General features: G+C 42.1%; 1 protein-coding gene across 1 annotated transcript in view; it reads left to right on the plus strand.

Moving 5' to 3' along the window:
- Positions 1-13,605: 13,605 nt before the first annotated feature.
- The window catches only part of CCDC170 (coiled-coil domain containing 170), a 98,333-nt gene continuing 90,253 nt past the window's right edge, over positions 13,606-21,685 (plus strand). Inside the window, exon 1 of the mRNA XM_059401272.1 lies at positions 13,606-13,747. The gene's annotated coding sequence lies outside the window, so the exon portion shown is untranslated. The remainder of the gene's footprint in view (positions 13,748-21,685) is intronic.

Here is a 21,685-nt window from a genome sequence, read left to right on the forward strand (position 1 = left end):
TAGGGGCGCCTGGGTGGCTCAGTGGGTTGAGCCGCTGCCTTCAGCTCGGGTCGTGATCTCAGGGTCCTGGGATCGAGTCCCGCATCGGGCTCTCTGCTCGGCAGGGAGCCTGCTTCCTCCTCTCTCTCTGCCTGCCTCTCTGCCTGCTCGTGATCTCTCTCTGTCAAATAAATAAATAAAATCTTTTAAAAAATTAAATAAAAAAATAAAAAAAAGAAAGAAAGAAAGATATAAATCGGGCGTATTATGGCTTCAATGCAGAAATTTTTCAGGTGGTATTCAAGAGGTTCATCAGACATATCCAGGCAGTCTGTAAGCTTGTCCGGGAAACAGTTTCATCTTCATTTTCATTAATCCTGAACTGAAATTTAGTATTTCCTTCAATCTTTTATGTCAGTTGTAAATTTTTTAATGGTTTTATGATTTTTAATGATTTGTAATTGCAGCAGTATTGGCAAAAAAAAGTTTTAAAAGGTCCATATTCAGTCTCAGTTTTTCAGCTTATTCCTTTTCATGTTATTCTCTATTTATACAGTCGCAATTATAATGAGCTCATTTTTAGGTTTTTACATGGCTTCCTAAAGTATTTCCTTCGTTTTTGTATATGGGCCACAAACTTGAGCAATATTAGCAATATTACTGGTCCCTAGGTCACCCGTGGAAATCATAGATTTTTCCATATTATATAACAGTTGTTTCAGCCATCTCAAATTATTATTTCATCATTATGTCAAAAATTATGACATTTATTTGGGGAAATTGATGGCAGAAAAACAGTTAAGAACACCAGCTCTTATTTTTCTTGTTTCCCACCAATTTGTCTCCTTTCTTTTTCATAAAGCTGGTGGAAGATGTGACTGGGTTTATTTTTGTAGGGTTTTTGTGTTTTTTCTTTTTTTGGCAAAGAAGAAACCCATTGTACTGTATTTTTTTCTTCCCATCTCAACCTTCACTTAATGCTAATCATCTATTATCCAGCCTGGTACCTTCCAGGGGTCCTTAAAAAAAAAAATAAAAGGGAAGTGGGAAAATCTGACATGTGCACATGGGTTGAGTCATCCTTCACTTTATCATTAGCAGATATTTTTAAGAGATGAAAAGTACTTGGAATGTTTTTTCTTATTTATAACTCTTATTTTAAAAAAATACTTTAAAGATCCTAAAAAATCAGAAACAGAAAGCTATTTAAAATATAAAGCAAGAAGCGAAATTCAACACTATTTCTTTCACATGTAATTTCAATTTTATGATAATTATTGACAATCCATGAGTTTCAAGCATCTATAGATGTGCTAGAATCAGAATAGATCCCATTTATGGAGCACTGTGTTCCAGGCACTGTATTAAGTGCTTTACTCATAGTGTGGCATGATATCCTCATAGAAACACTGGGAGCCAATATCTTTATTCCATTATACATGCAGGAGCACTGAGTCTCAGTGATTTCAAGTAACAGGGCACAAGGCCACTCAAGCAGTCAATGACAGAGCCAAAATTTAAACTCCAAAGGGCTAAATTCCAAAACTCAAGTTATGGCTTTTATTGAAGTTATTACACCATAGGCATAATTTATAACCATGTAATTAAGTTTAAAAAAATGATTAAATAGACTACCATTAGAAATTTGAGTCATGAGATTGTATGGATCATCAGCCATATTATCAATCATTAACATGTTGAAGTCTTAGTAGAAGTGGAAAAAAACTCAGCTCTCAATATCAATGATACTTTCTAGAATAATGATGTAGATTGGGTGGGGCAGAAATAGGGATTGTTTTTCTGCATCATTACATTTTGTATCTTTGGGCACACAAGAATTCACGGAATTTTACAACAGGCTGGACATCAGACCGAGGAAGGGAATCTTCTCTAAGAACTTGTGTTCGTAGGGCTGCACATCAGCAAATCCAGTCATGAAATGGAAACCTCTCATGTTTCAGGCCACCAACCAGCTGAAAACAAGTGGGTAGTTATTTTGAAGGGAAATTATTTTTGTGAACAGATGGAAGTGATTTGACAAGAATGAACTAGCTCATTCTTCCAACCAGAGGGATGATATAAAAATTGTTTTGCTATCTTGGTGAAATCCAAAATCTGTTCATGGAAATTATCTCAACTCTTGCTGGTCTTTGATAGCAGTACTGATAAGCTATTTCAAATTAAATGAGGCACAATTTTATACTAATGTGTTAAAGGATGACTTAATTCTATATTTCTTTTTCCTTTCTCATCAATTCCCAAATAGAATGTGATGTGAACTTCTGAAGCCCCAATAATGGTGATTTTAGAGAAGATCTGTCAGCCACCTTCCATTACTGAGGTAGGTTCTTCTTCAAAGAGTTGGTAAGTGGGCAAGGACTGAATTCCTCTCCCAACTCTGTTACTAATTAACTATGTGATTTTCAGTTAGGAGTTCAATTATTCTGCTACTTAATGTTCCAGATAGGTTGCTAGAGATATAATTATGTGGTGAAGTAAGAGCCAAAGGATACAATTTATTTTCAGTTAAAATAATTGATTGAAAATATTCCACATTGTAGACTTTAGGCAATGTAGTCAGAAACTCTTCATGGAATGGAGGAATATTTTACTATATTGAAGAGCCTGTCTTAGCAACAAGACTCCAAGGGTGATACCTAGAAGCTATTCTGCTAAATGAAATATGTCAGACTGAGAAAGACAATTACAATACAGATCACTCACATGTGGAATCTAAAGGCCAAAACAAATGAATAAACAAACAAACAAAAAGCAGAATCAGACCTATAAATGCAGAGAACAAACTGATGGTTGCCAGAGGGAAGAGAGGGGGCGGGGAGATGGGCAAAGAGGGGGCAGGGGAGCTGGAGGTACAGGTTTCTAGTTACAGAATGAATAAGCCATGGGAATAAAAAGGCACAGTATAGGAAAAAGATAAAAAAGAGATGCTTATGGAAAGAGAGGCCCCTCTTCTTTCTCTGGAGGTTTTCTTTTCTTTCTTTCTTTCTTTTTTTTAAAAGATTTTATTTATTTATTTGAGAGAGAGAGAGCAGGAGAGCATGAGCAGGGGGAGGGGCAAAGGAAGAGGGAGACTCCCCGCTGAGCAGGGAGTCTGATGTGAGACTCCATCCCAGGAGATCATGACCTGATTCAAGGTCAAATGCTTAACTGACTGAACTACCCACAGGCCCCCTGAAGGTTTTCATGTCCTAATGTGATTGTATATTTTTTCCATTTTACACATGCAGGACAAACTCTGAGAGCATAAACTCCAGTAGTGCAAACAACAGAACCTGTATTTAAACAAGGTTAAAAGGTCCCAAACCCATAGGTTTTTGCTACCACTTACATTGCCTCCCGTGATAATAATACTCTATTTAGAAGAATTCAAAAAGAATGAACATACTATGTCATGTCATTGCAACAGTGCTAGGAGAGAGGTTATTACTAACTTGGTCTTTCGGGCGATAGAAGCTCAACAGGGTCCACACGACTGGTCAGTGGCTGGATTTGGGCTTGAACCCAAAACTTCCCAGTCCTCTGTCCTTTTGATGATCTTATAAATTCTTTAGGACAAGGAGTAAGATTTCAAAGAACAGAGACACAACTCTAAAAAGTTAAACTTTGTGCTGTTGACTCCTGTTCTCAACCTGAGATTCTGTGGAGGTACTTTGGGGAGTGGCTTAGGGGTGGTGTGTAAGATTGGGGTCATGGGGAGGCTCTTTAGTGGGACTCTAGCACCCCCCCCCTGCCCTGAGTCAACTAGGTGAACCAGGGAAATCTCCAAATTCAGTCTATGCTGCATACTGGGATCCTGAGAAAAATTCCAGTTGAGCAAAGATTCTTTCGCTTTAAAAGAAGGAAGTCTTAGAAACCACTGCTGTAGGTGATAAGGAGATTCTGAGGAGGGAAGGGGTAAAACCATGTTCTAGAAAGATCAGTCTGGCAGTTCTGTTGTAAAAGACTTTCAGCGTGGAGAGTCCAGTACAGACAGACTTAACAAAGCGGGGATGGAAGCAGGAGAGATTAGGGAGGGGACAGGAAAACCATAGCAAGAGGTAGGGGGCAGCAAAAACTCAAATTTTCTGGATCTTAGGATCCGTAGGTCTGAAAAGTATTTTTCTTACATATTTATTTATATTTTATTTTTTAAAAAATATCACATGGTAAACTTGACTATTTTCTTTTCGAGTACAATTCTATGAATTCCAACACATATGTAGATTCTTGGCAAACACCATGATTAGGATACAGCTCAATTCTATCATCCCTCAACCCCCCCCCCCCCCACCAATGTTTTCTTTTATAAAGTTGCATCTATCCCCACCCATAACTTCTGGCACCACTGATCTTGTTCTTTGTCCTTATAGTTTTGTCCTTTTGAGAATGTCATATAAATGGAATCATACAATACAGACATTTCAAGACTGGTATGTTTCACTCAGCATAATGCCTTTAGAAGTCAACCATGTTGCTGTATCAACATCTAGGGGGTTCTGAGACGGGAAAAAGGCTGCAAGAGGGGAAACATAGCTTGATAATGTTGGGGCCTGAATGTTTTTGAGCAGAAAAGGGTAATAATCAGGAGCTACACACTCTGGGGGTATTCATTTATTTGTTTACAGAGTTATTTACTGAGCAACGAATACATGCTATGTACTGTTTTAGGTGTTGGGGGTAGAGGAGTGAGCAATGAAAGTTCCATCCTCAAGGACATTCTATCCAGTGATTTAACGTCAAGAAGTGATGTGCTCTGGGTGGTGGGGTCGAAGACGAGATGAGGTGAGCCGGAGCAGGATGGAGGTAGAGTGGGAAAGCCCAGGGAGCAGGTCAGATCTGAACACAGACCTGGACGAAATACAGCAGTGAACCCCGTGGCCATCTGGGACATGAGAGGAGTGGGCATAGGGGATGTGGAGTATAAGGGGGCTGGCTGGGACTACACTTGCCATGTCCGGGCAAAACTGAGGAGGTGGAGGTGAGGCCAGGTCATGTAGAGTCTTGGGGGCTACGGAAAAGCCTTTGGATTTTTATTCCAAGTGTGATGGGCGACCAACAGAAGGTTTCGAGCAAGAGAGACCTGCTCAGATTTATGTTCCATAAAGTCCACTCATGCTGCAGAATAGAGAAAAGAATCTCAAGACCGCGGGCTCCTGGGTGGTGGAGTCAGCTCATGCTCCAGCTTCCGGTGTCTGCTTAGGTTGTGATCTCAGGGTCGGGAGATCGAGCCCCACGTCGAGCCCCACGCTCAGCGCCAAGTCCACTTGCTTCTCTCTTCCTGTCCCTCTGCCCCTCCTCTCTGCTCTCTCTCTCTCTCTCCAATAAATAAACCTCTTAAAAAGAGAGAGAGAGAATATGTGCAGGATGGATTGGGGCATTGGGGAGAAACTGAGACAAAGGAGTCATGTAATCCCGGCCTGAACTAGGCTGACGGTAGCAAGAAAATGGAAGAAAGTTGAATGTAAAAAAAAATATTTTAAAGGAAAATGGAATCTATTATGTAAGGTGTCACACGGGTTGAAAATTTTAATGATTTCCAGAAAATGCAGATAAGCTGGTAGGTGACAAGGCAATCATCAGAAGTTATGAAAGAGACTAAGGACGTTTAGGCTGACTTTACCTATCTTGTGATTAAATTCATATAAATTGTGGCTTTTAAACTATGCTCCAAAGTGTCCTTCCGGTTTTGTTAAGTTGTTTCCAGGGATGCCTGGAACAGTTTGGGGCCGGAGCCACATTTTCAACCCCACTTTATCTAGAGCGGTGCCAAGATCTGTTTTATATATTTGCTTCCCTGTAAGATTTCACTGGAGTGAAGTGTCACAAAGAGAACAGGGAGGGAGGGTGACCCTCTGGGAACTCATACACCGAAAACCTTCTTATTTGATGAATGGGGAGACTTTCCCCTTAGGCGCTCTTCTGGCCCAAGCACAGGGGCCCGCGCAGGTGGGATGGATGGGGGGGAAGGGCACAGCTACTTGCACTGCAGATCGGTTTTAAAAAAATATTCCCCTTCAATAATTTTCTCTCTCCATATTTCCTTGTAACGATATCTATACTCTCACAGGTTTAGTTTTGCTCACTATTCAAATGCTTTATTTTCACTTTAAGGAAATGAAAACAAGGGGCACTGGGTGACTCTGTCCTCTGCCTTTGGCCCAGATCATGATCTCAGGGACGTGGGATGGAGCCCACGTTGGGATTCAGGCCCCCTGCACATCGGGGAGCCGGCTTCTCCTTCTCCCTCTCCCTCTGTCTCTCTTTCTCTCAAATAAATAAATAAAATTATTTAAAAAAATGAAAATGAAGTTATATTACATCTCCTTTCATAAATGTCTAACATTCTCCAACAAAATTCAGCAGGATCACATGTCTTTTTTGCTTTAGTTTTCTGTGGTTTGAAGATAACACATTGGACCATTAAGGCGTGCTCCTTGTTAGGACAGGTCAGCACCCAGAGCTCAGTGGTTTAGCAGAAAAGAATGTACTCTGGGAAGTTCAGGTGGCCTGGACGGGTGTGTGGGAGGGAACGGCCTCATCTGCACTCTGCAGACACTCCGGGGTCCGGGCTGTTGGAGACTCTACAACCTGCGATATGCAGAGATCATTCTGGAATCAGGGTCTCTCCAGAAGACAGGAGAGGCAAGAGCACACAGAATCCCACAAGAGGTTTTAAGGGGCTAAACCTGGAAGCCATGACCTTCACTTCCACTCATATACCAAAGGCCAGATTTCAAGGTTGCACGGAACCAGGCTTATTGTATCACTAACGAGTGTCTGCCCCATAGTCAACTGTGATGTCAAAACCGGAGCACAAGCCTGGACCCCAGATTTGGTTTTGCCGTGGCGCCAGTCAGGCTGCACTGATGTCTGGGGTTTTGTGACTATGTGTGAACACTGCAACATATAGCAATGGATTCAGAGCATTTTTTTTTCCACATACATGTTATAAAATGGTGGCCTCCAAAGTGCGATGTGTTGAGTAAGGGAAGTTCTTCCTTTTTTTCATCTTATCTTTGCAGTTACCTAAGAGTCTGCTCCTCAAGGGCTACCTCGTCAGGTACTTCCACTCCAGCTGTGACTTACCATGTTTGCAGTATTGCTCAGGGACTGGGTTTTCTTTCGGTGTTTGTGTTCTGTGTCTTCCATGTCTTGTGTTTCCTCCTCACTCTGAAAGTCCTGGAGCTTAGAGGGAAATACCCCTTCCTTTTAAACTCACTGTTCTGCGTGGAACAGGTATTAAATATTTGTGGCTGATTTATCCAATGAAATAAAGCAGTTTTCCCTCATAAATCAGTGTTTTGTATCAATGATGAAACTGAGCAACGACCTCGAGAGCTATCTGTCCCGGGGAAGGCTAAGGCATTCATTTAAAACAGTTGATTATCTGAGTGCTCAGATTTCTGTATTTTGCTTCCTTCTCTTCCTCTTTTACTAGAGGAAGCTTTATAGACCAAGTACATTTATGACAAGTAATTCAAGCTTATAAAGAGGTTATTTTAATTGATGCCAAATCTTTTAAATTAGAAGACAAAATCTCTGTTCAAAAATTAGGCTAATTTATTTTTTATGCTATTGCTCAGAAGAGTAGATGAAGATTGCTTTATTTATATATTACAGTTTTAATATATATTATATATAATATGATTTGTTCAGGCTCAGTTGGTAATAAAATCTAGCCTGGTCTGAATGAGAAAAATCATCAAAATGTTTTTGATTGCTTTTGTGAAAACTTTCAGCAGGAAGCCAGGACCCATCCTGAGAAGCCAGAGTAGTGCATATGAGAAACTCTTCACTCTCAACTTTTATAAACGTTTTATTAACAAGAATTATTTGTTGCGCTTTGAAAGAAAGTTGGCATTATTTTAAAAGAAATTTAAAGCATGTCTAAAATGAGGTCAGGAAAATCCCACACTCCCCCACCCAAACCCATAAGATTTTCCAAAATAATAAAGACATTTTAAAGATCCAGAAGAAACTGGGGTTTTGCTTAATTTAGAAACCACATTTGCTTTTGAAAGTTGATTTAATGGAATGCTTGGCAAATTATCATATTTTCGGTTGGAATTTTTAACATCAGTCCTTTAAAACCAATTGGTCCAACTTGTGGGAGCAAAAAGAACCTGAAGAACTGCATTCATTTTTTCGCATTGCTGTTTCGGACTACCCTGTGACATTAGGGTTCTGTTCTGGAACATTCCTAACACGTCCTGTGAATGGATGGGGAGACTGTAGCCACAGGTTTGGAGGCTCTGAGGGTGGAATCTGGATATTCTAAAACCTCCAAATCTTATTTATTAATTTCGATGAGAAATAAAGTATCAAGTGGATAAGACATTAACATTTGAGATTGGGGACTTTCCCCTGAGTTCCTGGTGTACCATAACCTCTATGGTGATTAACACATTCCCTCTTTATGTGTGTTAATGTAGTCAGTGAAGTTACAATCCTGTCTTGGCTGGGGAAATAGTGTCTTCATAAAGCATCTTGCATAGGGGCACCTGGGTGGCTCAGTGGGTTAAAGCCTCTGCCTTTGGCTCAGGTCATGATCCCAGGGTTCTGGGATGGAGCCCTGCATTGGGCTTTCTGCTCAGCAGGGAGCCTGCTTCCCCCTCTCTCTCTGCCTGCCTCTCTGCCTACTTGTCATCTCTGCTTGTCAAATAAATACATAAAATCTTTAATTAAAAAAATAAAGCATCTTGCATATTTCTGTTTTGTTTTAGTCGAATGAGGCCAATTGGTTTCTAAGTTCTTGGAGATAAGGCACTTCTGTTGCTGCTAGTTGCTACCCACGAAACCCTTTCTAATATTCTGATTTTTCAAAGTAAAGAAAGTACTTAAAGAATTTGTTCGTATATACTGAGTAGTTTAAAAATTTTTTAAAAAGATGATCATCATCCAGAATGTCTGGGTGTCTCAGTGGGTTAAACGTCCAACTCTTGAATCTGGTCAGGTCATGATCTCAGGGTCGTGAGATCTCAGGGTCATGAGATTCTCTCTTGAGATTCTCTCTCTCCCTCCCTCCCCCTCTGTCCCTCCCCCACCTTAAAAAAAAAAAAAAGAAAAAATTACGATCTTCTGAAGTTCTAAGCAATTTAGAGTAAGAGTAAACAATTTTGCATTTCTAGCCCTTTTTTGCAGTGTTTTGGGAGGGAATTTCCTACTCTTGTGTTTTAAAAGAACAGTGCAAACAGCTAACACTTTGAACTTTGTCCCAGGTTCTGTACTGGGGACTTCACATGCATTAACTCATGGAATCCTTACAACAACCCCATGGGTTAGTTAACCTCTATAGTACAGACCAGCAAAGAGACCCAAGGAAGTGGAGAAATTTACCCAAGATCACAAGACCAGGCAATGGCAAAGCCAGGATTTCATCCTAGGCAACCTGGCTCAAAAGTCTGTCCACTTAACCTCTGTTTGAGGGCCTCAAAGTCCAGGGATAAATCCAAGGACTTATACTATTTTTTAAACAAGGAAAACAAGCTTATATTTCACTGGTTCTCCCCCTACCCCCATATATACGAAAAGAACTAGATCTCATTTATAATCTGATTTCAGTGAAGGGAGAGTCTCCTGATTCCCAATTTTGTTACAGCGGGGGAAATGCTTGACCTGACAACACTTTCCCTTGGTAGTCTATTATTTCCAGGTCCCAAGGAGGGGACCTGGGAAAAAAATCTGCCAACGATACAGATCAGTTCTAATTTTTCAATAACACATCTACTGAAGTAATACAGCAGTGATATTCTTTCAATATTGTAAACTTCTCTTTTAAAGATTTTATTGCTGTGCAACAGCCAAAATATTTTTCTAAGCATTATTGCTTCATTTTTCTTCAGAGAATTTCACCATTTTGCAATCCCATGCTTTCAGCTACACGAGTTGCTTGCAGCCTTTGGCCACGTTTCATTCGGTTGTTTGGAGAAATAGTGAAATCAAATATGGTCTTTTAAAACAACCTTCAGACAACTAAAATATCATGGGAGTGGTTTCAGCGACAGGTTTCGAAAAAGAAGTCAAAAGCCCCCAAAGTTATTATCGTATTACAAATTTTCCTATGAGAACCCTGTAGATTGGTAAGACAAACAAACAAAAAAAAGGAGAAACCAAGCAATAAACTTGTGACATCACAAGAGAACCCCCGGTGCCAGGGGGGGAGAGCGCTTCATTGCTTCCCAGAGCTACTCATGAGGACTTTTTATCTCGTCTTGAGAGCCTGTTTATTTAACATATACCTCAGCTGGGCCAGGTTTATACACACATTTCAGGATAAAATTTAATCTTATAGCAGAATGAGCTGGAAATTCTGGTTTAAGCTGGATGTGCCCAGGACTTCCTGTTCCCAAACTGCAAAATGTTTGCCTTCCCCTATCAGCACCTCAGACTAAATGTGTCCCCAGCTGAACTCTCTTTCCTCCTCCCTCCTCTGCTTTCTCTTCCTTGCTGCCTGTCAGGCCTCACCCCACTTCCAGCCTGGCTGGAAGCTCAGACTCCAGACCTCCCCCTCTTCCCCATCCGCACCCCGCCATGGCACGGGGGCCAGCTCTCAGCTGGTCCATGACGGCCCGTCCGGAAGACCTCCTCGCGCCTCCTCGCTCTCCTCCAACCCATCCCGCCTCTTCCTGCCCCGTTGTCATCCTGCGGGCTTGAGCTTCCCGATGATCGCCTTCCGAAGTCTGGGCAGCGGAAGAGTCCTACACGCCACGGCCCTAACTCAGCCTGGCATCTAATCCCGAAGAAGGGGTTATATGAGCTGCAGCAGGTCGCACAGCTGGTAGCCTTCTGTCTTTCCTGACGTTACAACGAAAACCAGAAGTCTGTACTGAGGTGCGATGGGTCATGATGTATTGTGCAGACATGCAGGTTGGTGAGAAGTCGGGGCTGGAACTTGCTTTGTGGCCTGGACCTCCCTCCCTTGCTTAAACCCTCATCCCGCCCAGGGTCCCCCCGCTGCCAGCCTCCATGTTCTGTCACCGTCATACCAGCTCGTCCCTTCCAGGTTCCAGCTCAGATCTACACTCCGATTCTGTCTCCTCCCTCTCAACCCTCAAAGACGCTGTCATCAGATGCTGCCTTGAAGACTCACTTGGCTCACGTCTTGACATCCCAGAAAGTTCAAAGGCGTTTGGGCAGGAGCCAGCCAAGCCCTTTGTCTGCTCCCACTTACACAAAAGTGCATTGCTGTAACTTAGAAAAAAATCTGTTTAACACTGGTTGAAATTTTTTTTATCGTGCATTTTTTTAAACTTTATTGCGGTAGATAGACAAGTAAAATTTTAAGTTAAATGGAGTGTACACAGCGGTGATCCGTTCTGCATTGTGAAAGGATTCCTCTCACCTAGTTAATTAATGCATCCATCACCTACACTGCCTTTTTTTTTTTTTTTTTAAGTTGGCTCCAAGCCCAGTGTGGAGCCCAGAGTGGGGCTTGAACTCCTGACCTTGAGGTCAAGACCTGTGCTAAAATCAAGAGTCAAATGCTTAACCAAATGAGCCACCCAAGAGCCCCTGACTTTTTAAAAGATTTTTTTTTTTTTAAAGATTTTATTATTTCTTTTGACAGACAAGATCACAAGTAGGCAGAGAGAGAAGGGGAAGTGGCTCCCTGCTGAGCAGAGAGCCCGATGTGGGGCTCCATCCCAGGACCCTGGGATCATGACCTAAGCCAAAGGCAGAGGCTTTAACCCACTGAGCCAGCCAGGCGCCCCAAGATTTTTATTTTTGAGTAACCTCCACACCCAACATGGGTTCAAACCCACAACCCTGAGAAAGAGTTGCACGCCCTACCAACTGGGCTAGTTAAGCATCCCAACCAATGCTGACTTTTTAAAATTAATTAATTTATTTTTTCAATGCTGACTTTTTAATAGACTGTGGGAATTCATGTCTTGTGTTGTCAAGAAGAAGAATTACAAAGTGGACCACAGTGACCAGAATTAGACTTCATAAAATTGAATTCTGAAACAACTGTATGTAGAGTTAATAGAGAAGGGATTTCCTCAGCTTGGGTCTCTGCCAGCTGCCTTGGGGTTTCATCAATTTATGTATTTGTTTCCCCAGGTAGGGAAATTTTTAATTGAAAAATTTAAAAGTGTGTCATAATTCTACTGCAAGGAAAAAATGCAACTTGAAAACATGATTATTACAAATGATACTATAGTTTAATAGGAGATTTCTGAAAGCCTTAGTTTCCCCTAAGGATTTTTTTTTTTTTTAATGGTGCTCCAAGTGCAAGCCTTTGAAGTGATTATGGATTGGATATGTAGCTATAAAAACAGAAACCAGTGTCAAGGCCAAGAAATCCTCAGCCAATAATGGATGCATGTGGGATCACTGGATGGAATCCAAGGAGAGCTGCTATCTTTCTGATTTTGTTTAATTTTAGAACAGCACACAATTTCACCAAGGGCCTTCAAGGGAGGTGAATGGGGTTCCATTTTTAGGTTCTGCTGCAAAGACCGGGATCTTAGGCAGGATACTCAGATTCTCTGTGCTCGGGTCTTACCGTCTCGGGTTTGATCCCCATTCTGCCCCTGGCCAGCTGTATTTGCATGAATAATTTATTTTATCCCCTTGTGATTGTTTCCTTATCTTAAAAATGGATTATTCTAATGTCCGCTTTATAATCTTGTTTATTCAACGAGATCACACCGGGAAAGCACTTGGAGCAGCTCTGGTAGGAACATGTAACTAGAAACAATGGGTGATACTAACACTAGTATTACTATCACTTAACATTTTCCTTCAGGTTGTTGAGAAGGTCAAATGCAAGAAGGAAGAAGGCTCCCTCCCCAGGACAAGCTACTAAATTTGCAAAGTCCAGTACAAAATGAAAGTGTAGGGTCCGGTGTACAAAAGTCATTAGGAATGTCAAGGCTGGAACGTAAAATCAAGCGCGGGACTCTTCTGTTCTGAGTACAGAGCCTGTGCAACCGCACAGCCAACACGCCCTCGAAGCCGGCCCTGGAGCCCGAAGGAGCGGAGCGTTTGCACACAGTAGGTGCTAAATAAATGCTCTTCACCTTTGTGTCAGCGCAGTCCTAGAGCTCTGGTGCGCTAGCACGGTAACGTTGACCCTAACACCGAACACTCGCTGTCACTTGTGCATGCCTGGCAGAAGGACAAGACCTGGAATCGCGCTCGCGGGGGAGTTCTACGGCGAAGACCGGCCTCTCCCACCGGGAACCCCGGCATTCTGGCGAGTGTCTGCGGCTCAGCCAAGGTGAGGCCTGGCCAGACCCGGCCGCCGGGGCCGCCGAAGCCGCCCGCGCCGCCCGCGCGCCGGAGGCCACCGTCGGGAGGATGCGGGTCTGTCCGACGCCGGGGACGCGTCGCAGAGGCCCAAGGCTGCGGGGCCGCCCCACGAGTACGCAGCCCGGCGGGCCTCCAGGTCGCCCCAGCGCCGCGGGCGTCCGGGCTGCGCCGCCCGCGCCTGTTGACTAGTTGCCCCAGGAGACGCGCGCGCCCCCGCCCCCGCACGCGCCCCCGCCCCCGCACGCGCCCCCGCACGCGCTCCCCGCCCCCGCCCCCGCCGCTTGCGCTCGGAGCCCGCCGGGAGCCGTGCGCCCACCCGGGACCTGCCGCGCCGCTGCCCCGCCTCGCCACCCGCGCCCGAGGTACGTCCCGGCCCGCCGGCCGCGCTCCGGGCTCGTTCGGAAGGCCGCGGAGCGCGGAGCACCGAGCACCGAGCACCGAGCACCGAGCACCGGGGCTGCACGGCCGCCGGGCGGTTGCAAACTTCTTCCCAGTGCGCGGGGGCCTCGTGGTGGGTATGGCTCCGCCTTGGGGGTGCGCGGGGACTGCCAGCGGCCGGTTAATTTTAGGAAGTTATGGGCTGGGCGAGAGTTGGGGAAGTGCGTCTGGGTGTTAGCGGGCACCGGTTTGCTTCTCGGACCATGTAAACGGCGAAGTTGGGAAGACCGCTCCTGTAGGTGCCCCGCGACGCCCCCCGCCTCGTGTAACTTACACTCCTTGCCTAAGTAGTGATTGAGAGCAATTTCTTCAAAGTCTGGTGTGGTCGGGTTAATGATGGTCTTGAGCAAAGTCGCTGGCCGTTTTGTTGCTGGTCACCGTAGAAACAGTCACTCAGCTGTCCTTGGATCCATTTGCTCAGTTCCTTAGGCACTAGGGACTTGGGGCGTCGGATATGTTGTAACACAAACACACACACACGAAGTTAGGGCTGGCTGAGCCCAGGTTAAGTATCCCATTTTGGACCTGGCATCAGGGTCCCACCAGGCACAGTGTACTAGGGGTGTTGCCAGAGATAGGGAAGGGATTGTGCTCTGCAGAGCTGCTGACCTGAGAGTTGTCCTCAGCCTAACCATACTGCCACAGAAATCTCTGGGGACACTCTTTGATTCAAAACATGGGGTGGATTCTCCAAAACGTTATAGGGATTCTGCTAATATTTAGAAGCTTTGATTGCTGCCTTATATTTGACCTATATTTCGATTTCTTTGATTCCTGGCTTATTGAGGAAAATTAGTAATATATTATGCAAATAAAAAGTATTTTTTTTCCCATTTGACATTTGCAAATTTTATCCTGATATGGTATCCTCTGTGAATTAAGAATATTAGTCCAGGGACACCTGGGTGGCTCAGTCTGCTGAGCCACTGACACTCGATTTTCCCAAGTAATCATCTTAGGGTCCTAGGATGGAACCCCCCACATCATTGTGCTCAGTGAGAGTCGGCTTGAGGAGTCTGTTTCCCTCTCCTTCTGCCCCTCCTCCACTCGTGCTCTCTCTCTCAAATAAATAAATCTTAAAAAAAAGAATATTAGCCATGCATAAGTTTTTTTAGTATTTTTATATTATTTAAATTTGGAGAAACAATTGAAAGTGAATCATAGACATTGTGACCCTTCATTCCCAAATATCCTAGTAGGTATCTCCTAAGAGCAGGGGCATTCTCCAGCCAAAATGCAGTGATCAAACCCAGGATGTTTGACATTGCTGCAGTAACTTTACCTAATGTACACTAGCTACAAAAATTTTGCCAATTGTCCCAATAATACCATTTACTGCAGAATATTTTTTCATGTCAGGATCATGCTTTATATTTAGTTGTGTGTCTCTAGTCTCTATAAACCTGAAATAGTTCCTCAATCTTTGTCTTTGATGATACTGATATTTTTATGGAGTCTGGGTCATTTGTCTTGAGAATGAGTTCATCTGATTGTTTTTCATTAGATTTTTGGTAGACTGCTCACTTTGGCAGCACATATAACTAGATTTTTGGTAGAAATACTATAAAGTGGTATGTCTCAATGTGTCAAACCAGGAGGTATGTGATGTCACTTTGTCCCACTTTTAGTGATCCTGATTGGTGGTATTTGCCAGAGTTTACCATAGTAAAAGTGAAAAAAGAAAAGTTTTGGCAATAAATATGTGATCATATTGAATAATCTTATCGATGCATGTGGAGATTTTTAAGATAAATTTTACTAACTACATAAAAGGAACATATTTGGGGCGCCTGGGTGGCTCAGTTGATTGTGTCCAACTCTTAGATTTTGGCTCAGGTCGCGATGTCAGGGTCATGGGATTGAACCCGAGTGGGGCTCCATGCTCAGCTCAGAGTTGGCTCTCCCTTCGTGCACCTCTCCCCCTGCACGCACATGTAATCTTTCGTTTACTAAATAAGTAAACGAAATCTTTTTTAAAAAAGAGGAAAATATTCACCAAATCCAAGATTTTAATTGACCCGAAAGACCTAAATCTTACACTAGAAGTAGAAACTGATAGAGCAGCATTTATTAAAGTTATTTTTTCGGTTTGCTAAATACTTCATCTGAGACAATCTTATAACTCAGGTAGGCAAAGTAAGAATTTCCCATTATATGGATGTGAAAATGGTTTGCTTAGTTAGCGACTGCTGTAGCTGGACTTAAATAATGTTTCTTTTGTAAGTTTAGTCCTTTTCCTACTGCACCATCATATACTGAAAAACAGACTAAAATACAATTCTGTGCAACTCTATGAGGACACAGAATGCTGCAGAGACCAAAGGTTCTAGTTTTGGGTTCAAGCAATCCTGATTATATCCCTTATTATCTGTGATGACACACGGGCAAAAAAATTGCTCATGTCTCTGAGCTGTAGTTCCTTCATCTGAAGTCATGGGATCAGAGTCCTTACCACATAGGATAGTTTTGGGATTTCACAGTTAATATATTTAATCCATCCAACAGACTGAGAGGGTAAGTGCTTATTAATATTAGCTATTCTTATTCTCTATAACTTTTGGAATTTGACTTGGCATCGACTCCACGCCTGTCATCGCTGACACCTCCATTAATAAGACCTCAGTCACCATCTCAGCAATCAGTAATTGAGGCTTTGTATGAGGTACTGAGGATTAAAAAAATGAATTTCACAGTTTCTGCTCTCAGTGAAGAATCAAGAGTTCACAATCAAGAAAAACAGATACAGAAACAGTTGGCTTCCGTGGGTATCACCCATGACCCAGATTTAATGTGGCATTTTTCTCAAGTTGGTTTTGCCTCTCATCAAATCATAAGCAGACCTTTACTAGGCTAGAAAACATGATGAATACTGAGAGCAATGTTACATGACTTGAAATTTAACAGCTCAAGCAGGGAAGAGGGAAACATGCTTTCACGAAATTTACAAGTAGAACTTCCAGCAGAACAGTGTAACTTTGTTGTGCATTTGAAATAAGGCATGGGGAAAAAAGCAGAAAGAAGGTGTGAAAGCCTAAAGATGTTACTAAATTATTAAAATAATACCAGTGAGCAAAAAGCTACAGCAGTCCTTTGGCAAGAAGTGATTGCATTTGAGATCAGAGGGTACAGACTTTCTGTGGCTTTGCTCTTTCAGTGTTTTCACATACCTAGAAGACCTGAACCAAAGTGGAGTCTCCGGTAAATAGCACTGTTGGGGCTTTGAGCAAGTCTCTTGCCTCTCTGTGAAACAGGTGAACTAACTGTCTGATGGGGTTGTTGTGAGAAGAAAATATAAATAGCAACTCTGTTTATCAACTGTATCATCTGTAGGTCATCAGGGCATTGGCCCTGGAGATGGTCATCGATAATGATGAAGGAAGGAAAGTCAGTTTTCCCTTTATTTCCCCACTATTTCCATTTTTTAAAAAATTATGAAAAAATACGTGTAACATAAACTTGACCACCTTACCCATATTACGTGCATGGTACAGTGGAGTAATTACCTTTCTATTATTTTGCAACCATTGCCACTGTCCATGTCTAGAACTGTTTTCTTTTTTATTTTTAGAGCCCTTTTTATCCCGCATAACTGGGACTCTGTACCCACTAACCCATAATTCCCCATTCCTTTCTCTCCTTTGGCAATGGAAACCACCATTCTATTTCCTGTTTCTGAATTTGACTACACTAGGTACCTCATGTAAGGGGAATCATACAGTGTGATTTTGTGACTGCTTTATTTACTTAGTATAATGTCCCCAAAACTCATCCATCTTTTAGCATGGCAGAATTTCATTTCTGTTTAAGGCCGAATAATATTCCATTATATGTGTATATCCTGTTTTGTTTATCCATTCATCTGTGCATAGACACTTGGCTTGTTTCCACCTTTTGGTTCTAGTGAATTCGCTTTGATTGTGGCTGCACAAATAGCTCACGACCTTACTTTCAATTCTGTTGGGATTGCTGGATGATAATGGCAATTCCATTTTTAATTTTTTGAGGCGCTACCATCCTGGGTTCCATAGTAGCTAGACCATTTTTCATTGCCATCAGCAATGCCCAAATGTTGCAATTTCTGTACATCCTTGTCCACACTTATATTTTTCTTTCCTGCTTCCCTCCTTTTATCTTTTTTCTTTTCATAGCAGCCATCCTAATGGGTATGAGGTGGTATCCATTTATACTTTTTAAAAATAGTTTTTTTAAAAAAAGATAGTCATTTATTTGAGAAAGAGAGAAGATATGAGAAGGGGGAGGTGCAGAGAAAGAGGGAGGAGCATGTGGGGTTCAGTCCCAGAACCCTGAGATCGTGACCTGAGCCTAAGGCAGATGCTTAATCGACTGAACTACCCAGGCGCCCTTCCATTTCTACTTTTTGAAGAATCATTTCTTCCCTCTTCTTGTTTCCTCTTTTGTTCCCCCACCTCCTAATCAAACTCAAGTTTAAGAAAAGATATGACTCGGGACACCTGGGTGGCTCAGTTGGTTAAGCAGCTGCCTTTGGCTCAGGTCATGATCCCAGCGTCCTGGGATCGAGTCCCACAGCAGGCTCCTTGCTTAGCAGGGAGCCTGCTTCTCCCTCTGCCTCTGCCTGCCTCTCTGTCTGCCTGTGCTCGCTCTCTCCCCCCCTCTCTCTCTGATAAATAAATAAAATCTTAAAAAAAAAAGGAAAAAAAAAAGGAAAGATATGACTCTAGTCACACATCTTTATATGAATTTAAGTTAGAAGCCTCCTTATTCTAGGTATAAAGAAAAAAGCCCAAAGCTCCCAAAAAAAGCCAAGAAAGAGAAAAAGAAACAGAAAAAGTAGTGAAAAAAACAAAACCCAAACTGACGGTGGAAATATAAATCTAAATATAGCAGGGAAAATAAATGTAAATATAAATATAGCAGGCATTACCATAAAGGAGAATGGACGAAATGCTCAGTTAACTGACAAAATTGTCGGATTGATTTTTTTTTTGATCTAGGTATATGGTATTTATGAAAGACTTATAAACAAAAGTATATGGAGAAGTTGAAAGCAAAGTGTACAAAAAGGTTCATCAGGCATGGGGCTTCTAGATGGCACTGTTGGTTGAGCATCTGACTCTTGGTTTTGGGTCAGGTCCTGGTCTCAGTGTCGTGAGATCGAGTCCCACATGGGCTCTGGGCTTAGCACGGAGTCTGCTTATGTTTCTCTCCCTCTGCCCCCACCCTCTGCTGCCAACTGTCTTTCTTTCTAAAATAAATAAATAAATTTTTAAAAAATATTCATCAGGCAAGAAATAAGCAAAAGAAAGCTGATTAGATATAATACTTTTAAGGCAAAAATGCATTACCGGAGGTAAAGAGAGTCACAATACAAATTATTTCACTATCTAATAATAATAAAAATTGTCATTCACAGGAAGGTGTAAGGATTCTAAATGTATATGCAATAACATGGCATCAATACTTGGTGTTCAAATATGCAAGATAAAAATTGACAGGAACAAAAATCTTTAAGGACATATAGATGAACCCAAATTAGACTAGTACTTCTTCAGCATACCTCTCTTACTATCTGAATAGCAACCAGGCAAAAATTTGGTAAGAGAGCTACTAAAAAAACTGAAGACACAGACTTGGTAAAGTCATTGTGAAGAAGAATTAAAGTGTATAAGATATTTGGGATTTGGCTGTGGAAGTTAACAGGATGCCTTTTTCTCTTTGTCCAAGGGAAAAAGATGCCTTTAGACTAGGAATTAATTAATTGGACAAAAATCCTAGAAAATGTACTCCATTGGTAGGGGTTGAACTAGATCAGTAATTACATGTTTTTCTCTTGTAAATAAGTAAGGACTTTCTGTTATCAAAAGCAAATGATGACAGTGTGATCAAAAAACATTAAACACACCCAGCTAGAAGAATTGTCTATAAAATAGCTGACAGTACTCAAAAGTGTCAAGGTCACTAAGGAGACACAACACTAAATGCGATGTGGGGACCTAGACTGGTTTCTGGACCACAAAGAGAACATTAGTGGAAAGACTGGTAGCTTAGTGAATAGTATTTTACCAATGTTAGTTTCCTGGTTTTAATAAATGTACCTTGCTTATCCTAGTTATTAATGTTGGGGAATCTGGGTAAAGGATATACAGATATAGCCACTTTTCTCTAAGTCTAAAATGATTTCAAAAACTTTTTTTGTTTTTTAAAGTTTTATTTATTTATTTGACACAGAGAGAGATCACAAGTATGCAAAGAGGCAGGCAGAGAGAGAGAGGAGGAAGCAGGCTCCCTGCCAAGCAGAGAGCCCAATGCGGGCCCTGAGATCATGACCTGAGCCGAAGGCAGGCAGGCGCTCCCAGGCACTCCTAAGTCTAAAATGATTTCAGAATTAAGTGTTTGAAAAAAAAATAAATGATAACCAGTTGATTCATTTGTGTATCTCACTTTGTTGATTTTAACTCCCAACACTTGGTTTCTCCTGGTACCTAATCATTCTTTGACCCCCTGGCTTTAGAACGCAGCCTGAGAGAAAGCATTTTAAGGACCAGTAGGAAAGCTTTTTGGACACCAAGCAGGGCACGTTTTTGTTTGCATATTTTAAAATGAGCATGTGTTTAGTTAATGTCAGCAAATACAGTGTGTGGTGTATTTGAAACAGTAATGAGTGCTTCTTGGTTTGTACTTGAATTAAGTTGACTCATAATAAAGTCTTCTTCTATGTTCAAGGACAAACTTAACTGGAAAAAGGGAGTAATGCTCGCTGTACTAGGAATTATTTATGCTATGTACTTTACCCAAAGTGTGCTTTTTCAACCCTCTTTGTTTTGCTTCCAGTTTTTTTTTCCCTTTAGAAATTGGTGCTTTGGTGGCTTAGATCTAAGGCAGAGAACTTCCAAGGCGTTGCAGAAGTGGGACAAGAGCACTATATTTTTCTTACTGACACTAGTGTAGCTATTGATCATGACTTTTCTCTTGACATGTATAGAGAGTGCTTGAATAAAATGTCTTAAATATTGGTTACAAGGCCAAATATATACCTTATATTCCCGAGCAACTGAAATAACTTCCTTTTCTTTGAATTTATCCTGTGATTTCCTTCTTGAATCTTTCCTGTTAAACTTCGTACAGAAATTAATTTCTCAGCATGGTCAGACCATTATAGCTTAACCTCACTATTCGTGCACATATTTATATTTGAGTATAATTGTCACATTTCCCTAAGTCTCTCCTACTTCAGGGTAAAAGAAGTGGAATAGGAAGAGGAAGTCTTGATGCTGACATCCTGTGAACATTTGGAGTGATCGAAAGTGAGGAGTTGGGAGGAAACCCCAGTCAGAAGTATTCTGCTTAGTGAGCCACACGTCGTGCTCGTCACCTATTTTGGCAATCTTGCATTGCATCCTAGGCTTTCTGTTAGGAACTGAAGATACAGAAATTCTTTCCTTTTTTTTTTTTTTTTTAAGATTTTATTTATTTGGGAGAGCGAGCGAGAGAGAGCAGGAATGGGGAGGAGGGGGAAGCAGGCTCCCCACTGAGCAGGGAGCCCAAGGTGGGGTTTGGTCCCAGGACCCTGCGATCATGATCCTGGGCTCATGGCCTGACTTAAAGTCAGACACTTAACTGACTGAGCCACCCAGGTGTCCCAAACAGGCGCTGTTTTAGATAAGGTCTTGCTCTCAGAAAAGTTGTATTCTTTTGGGGGAAATAGATAACAAAAAAGTGAATAGGTAAGCAAGGTAATTTAGGGTAAAAAAGAGAGTGGGAAATGCTTTAACGAGAAGCTAAAGCAGGGTATCAAGATCGAGGGGGGCTGGGCTGAGGGTGAGGTCTACTTTGGATAGGGCGGGTAGAGAGGGCGCCCTAAGGAGAGGTTTGTGCTGAGTTGTGAATGATCCCAAGAAGGAATGTTCTCAGTCATCCCAGGGGCAGCTAGTGGCCCTTAGGCAGGAATGAGAGCAATGTGCCTAGAAAGGGCCCAGCTCATAGACCGTCCCTCAGCTGGGGTATGTCCAGTCCAGCATTCCCTCATAGACGG

Source organism: Mustela nigripes, chromosome 5 (genome assembly GCF_022355385.1).
Source record: "Mustela nigripes isolate SB6536 chromosome 5, MUSNIG.SB6536, whole genome shotgun sequence".
NCBI classification, from domain to species: Eukaryota; Metazoa; Chordata; class Mammalia; order Carnivora; family Mustelidae; genus Mustela; species Mustela nigripes.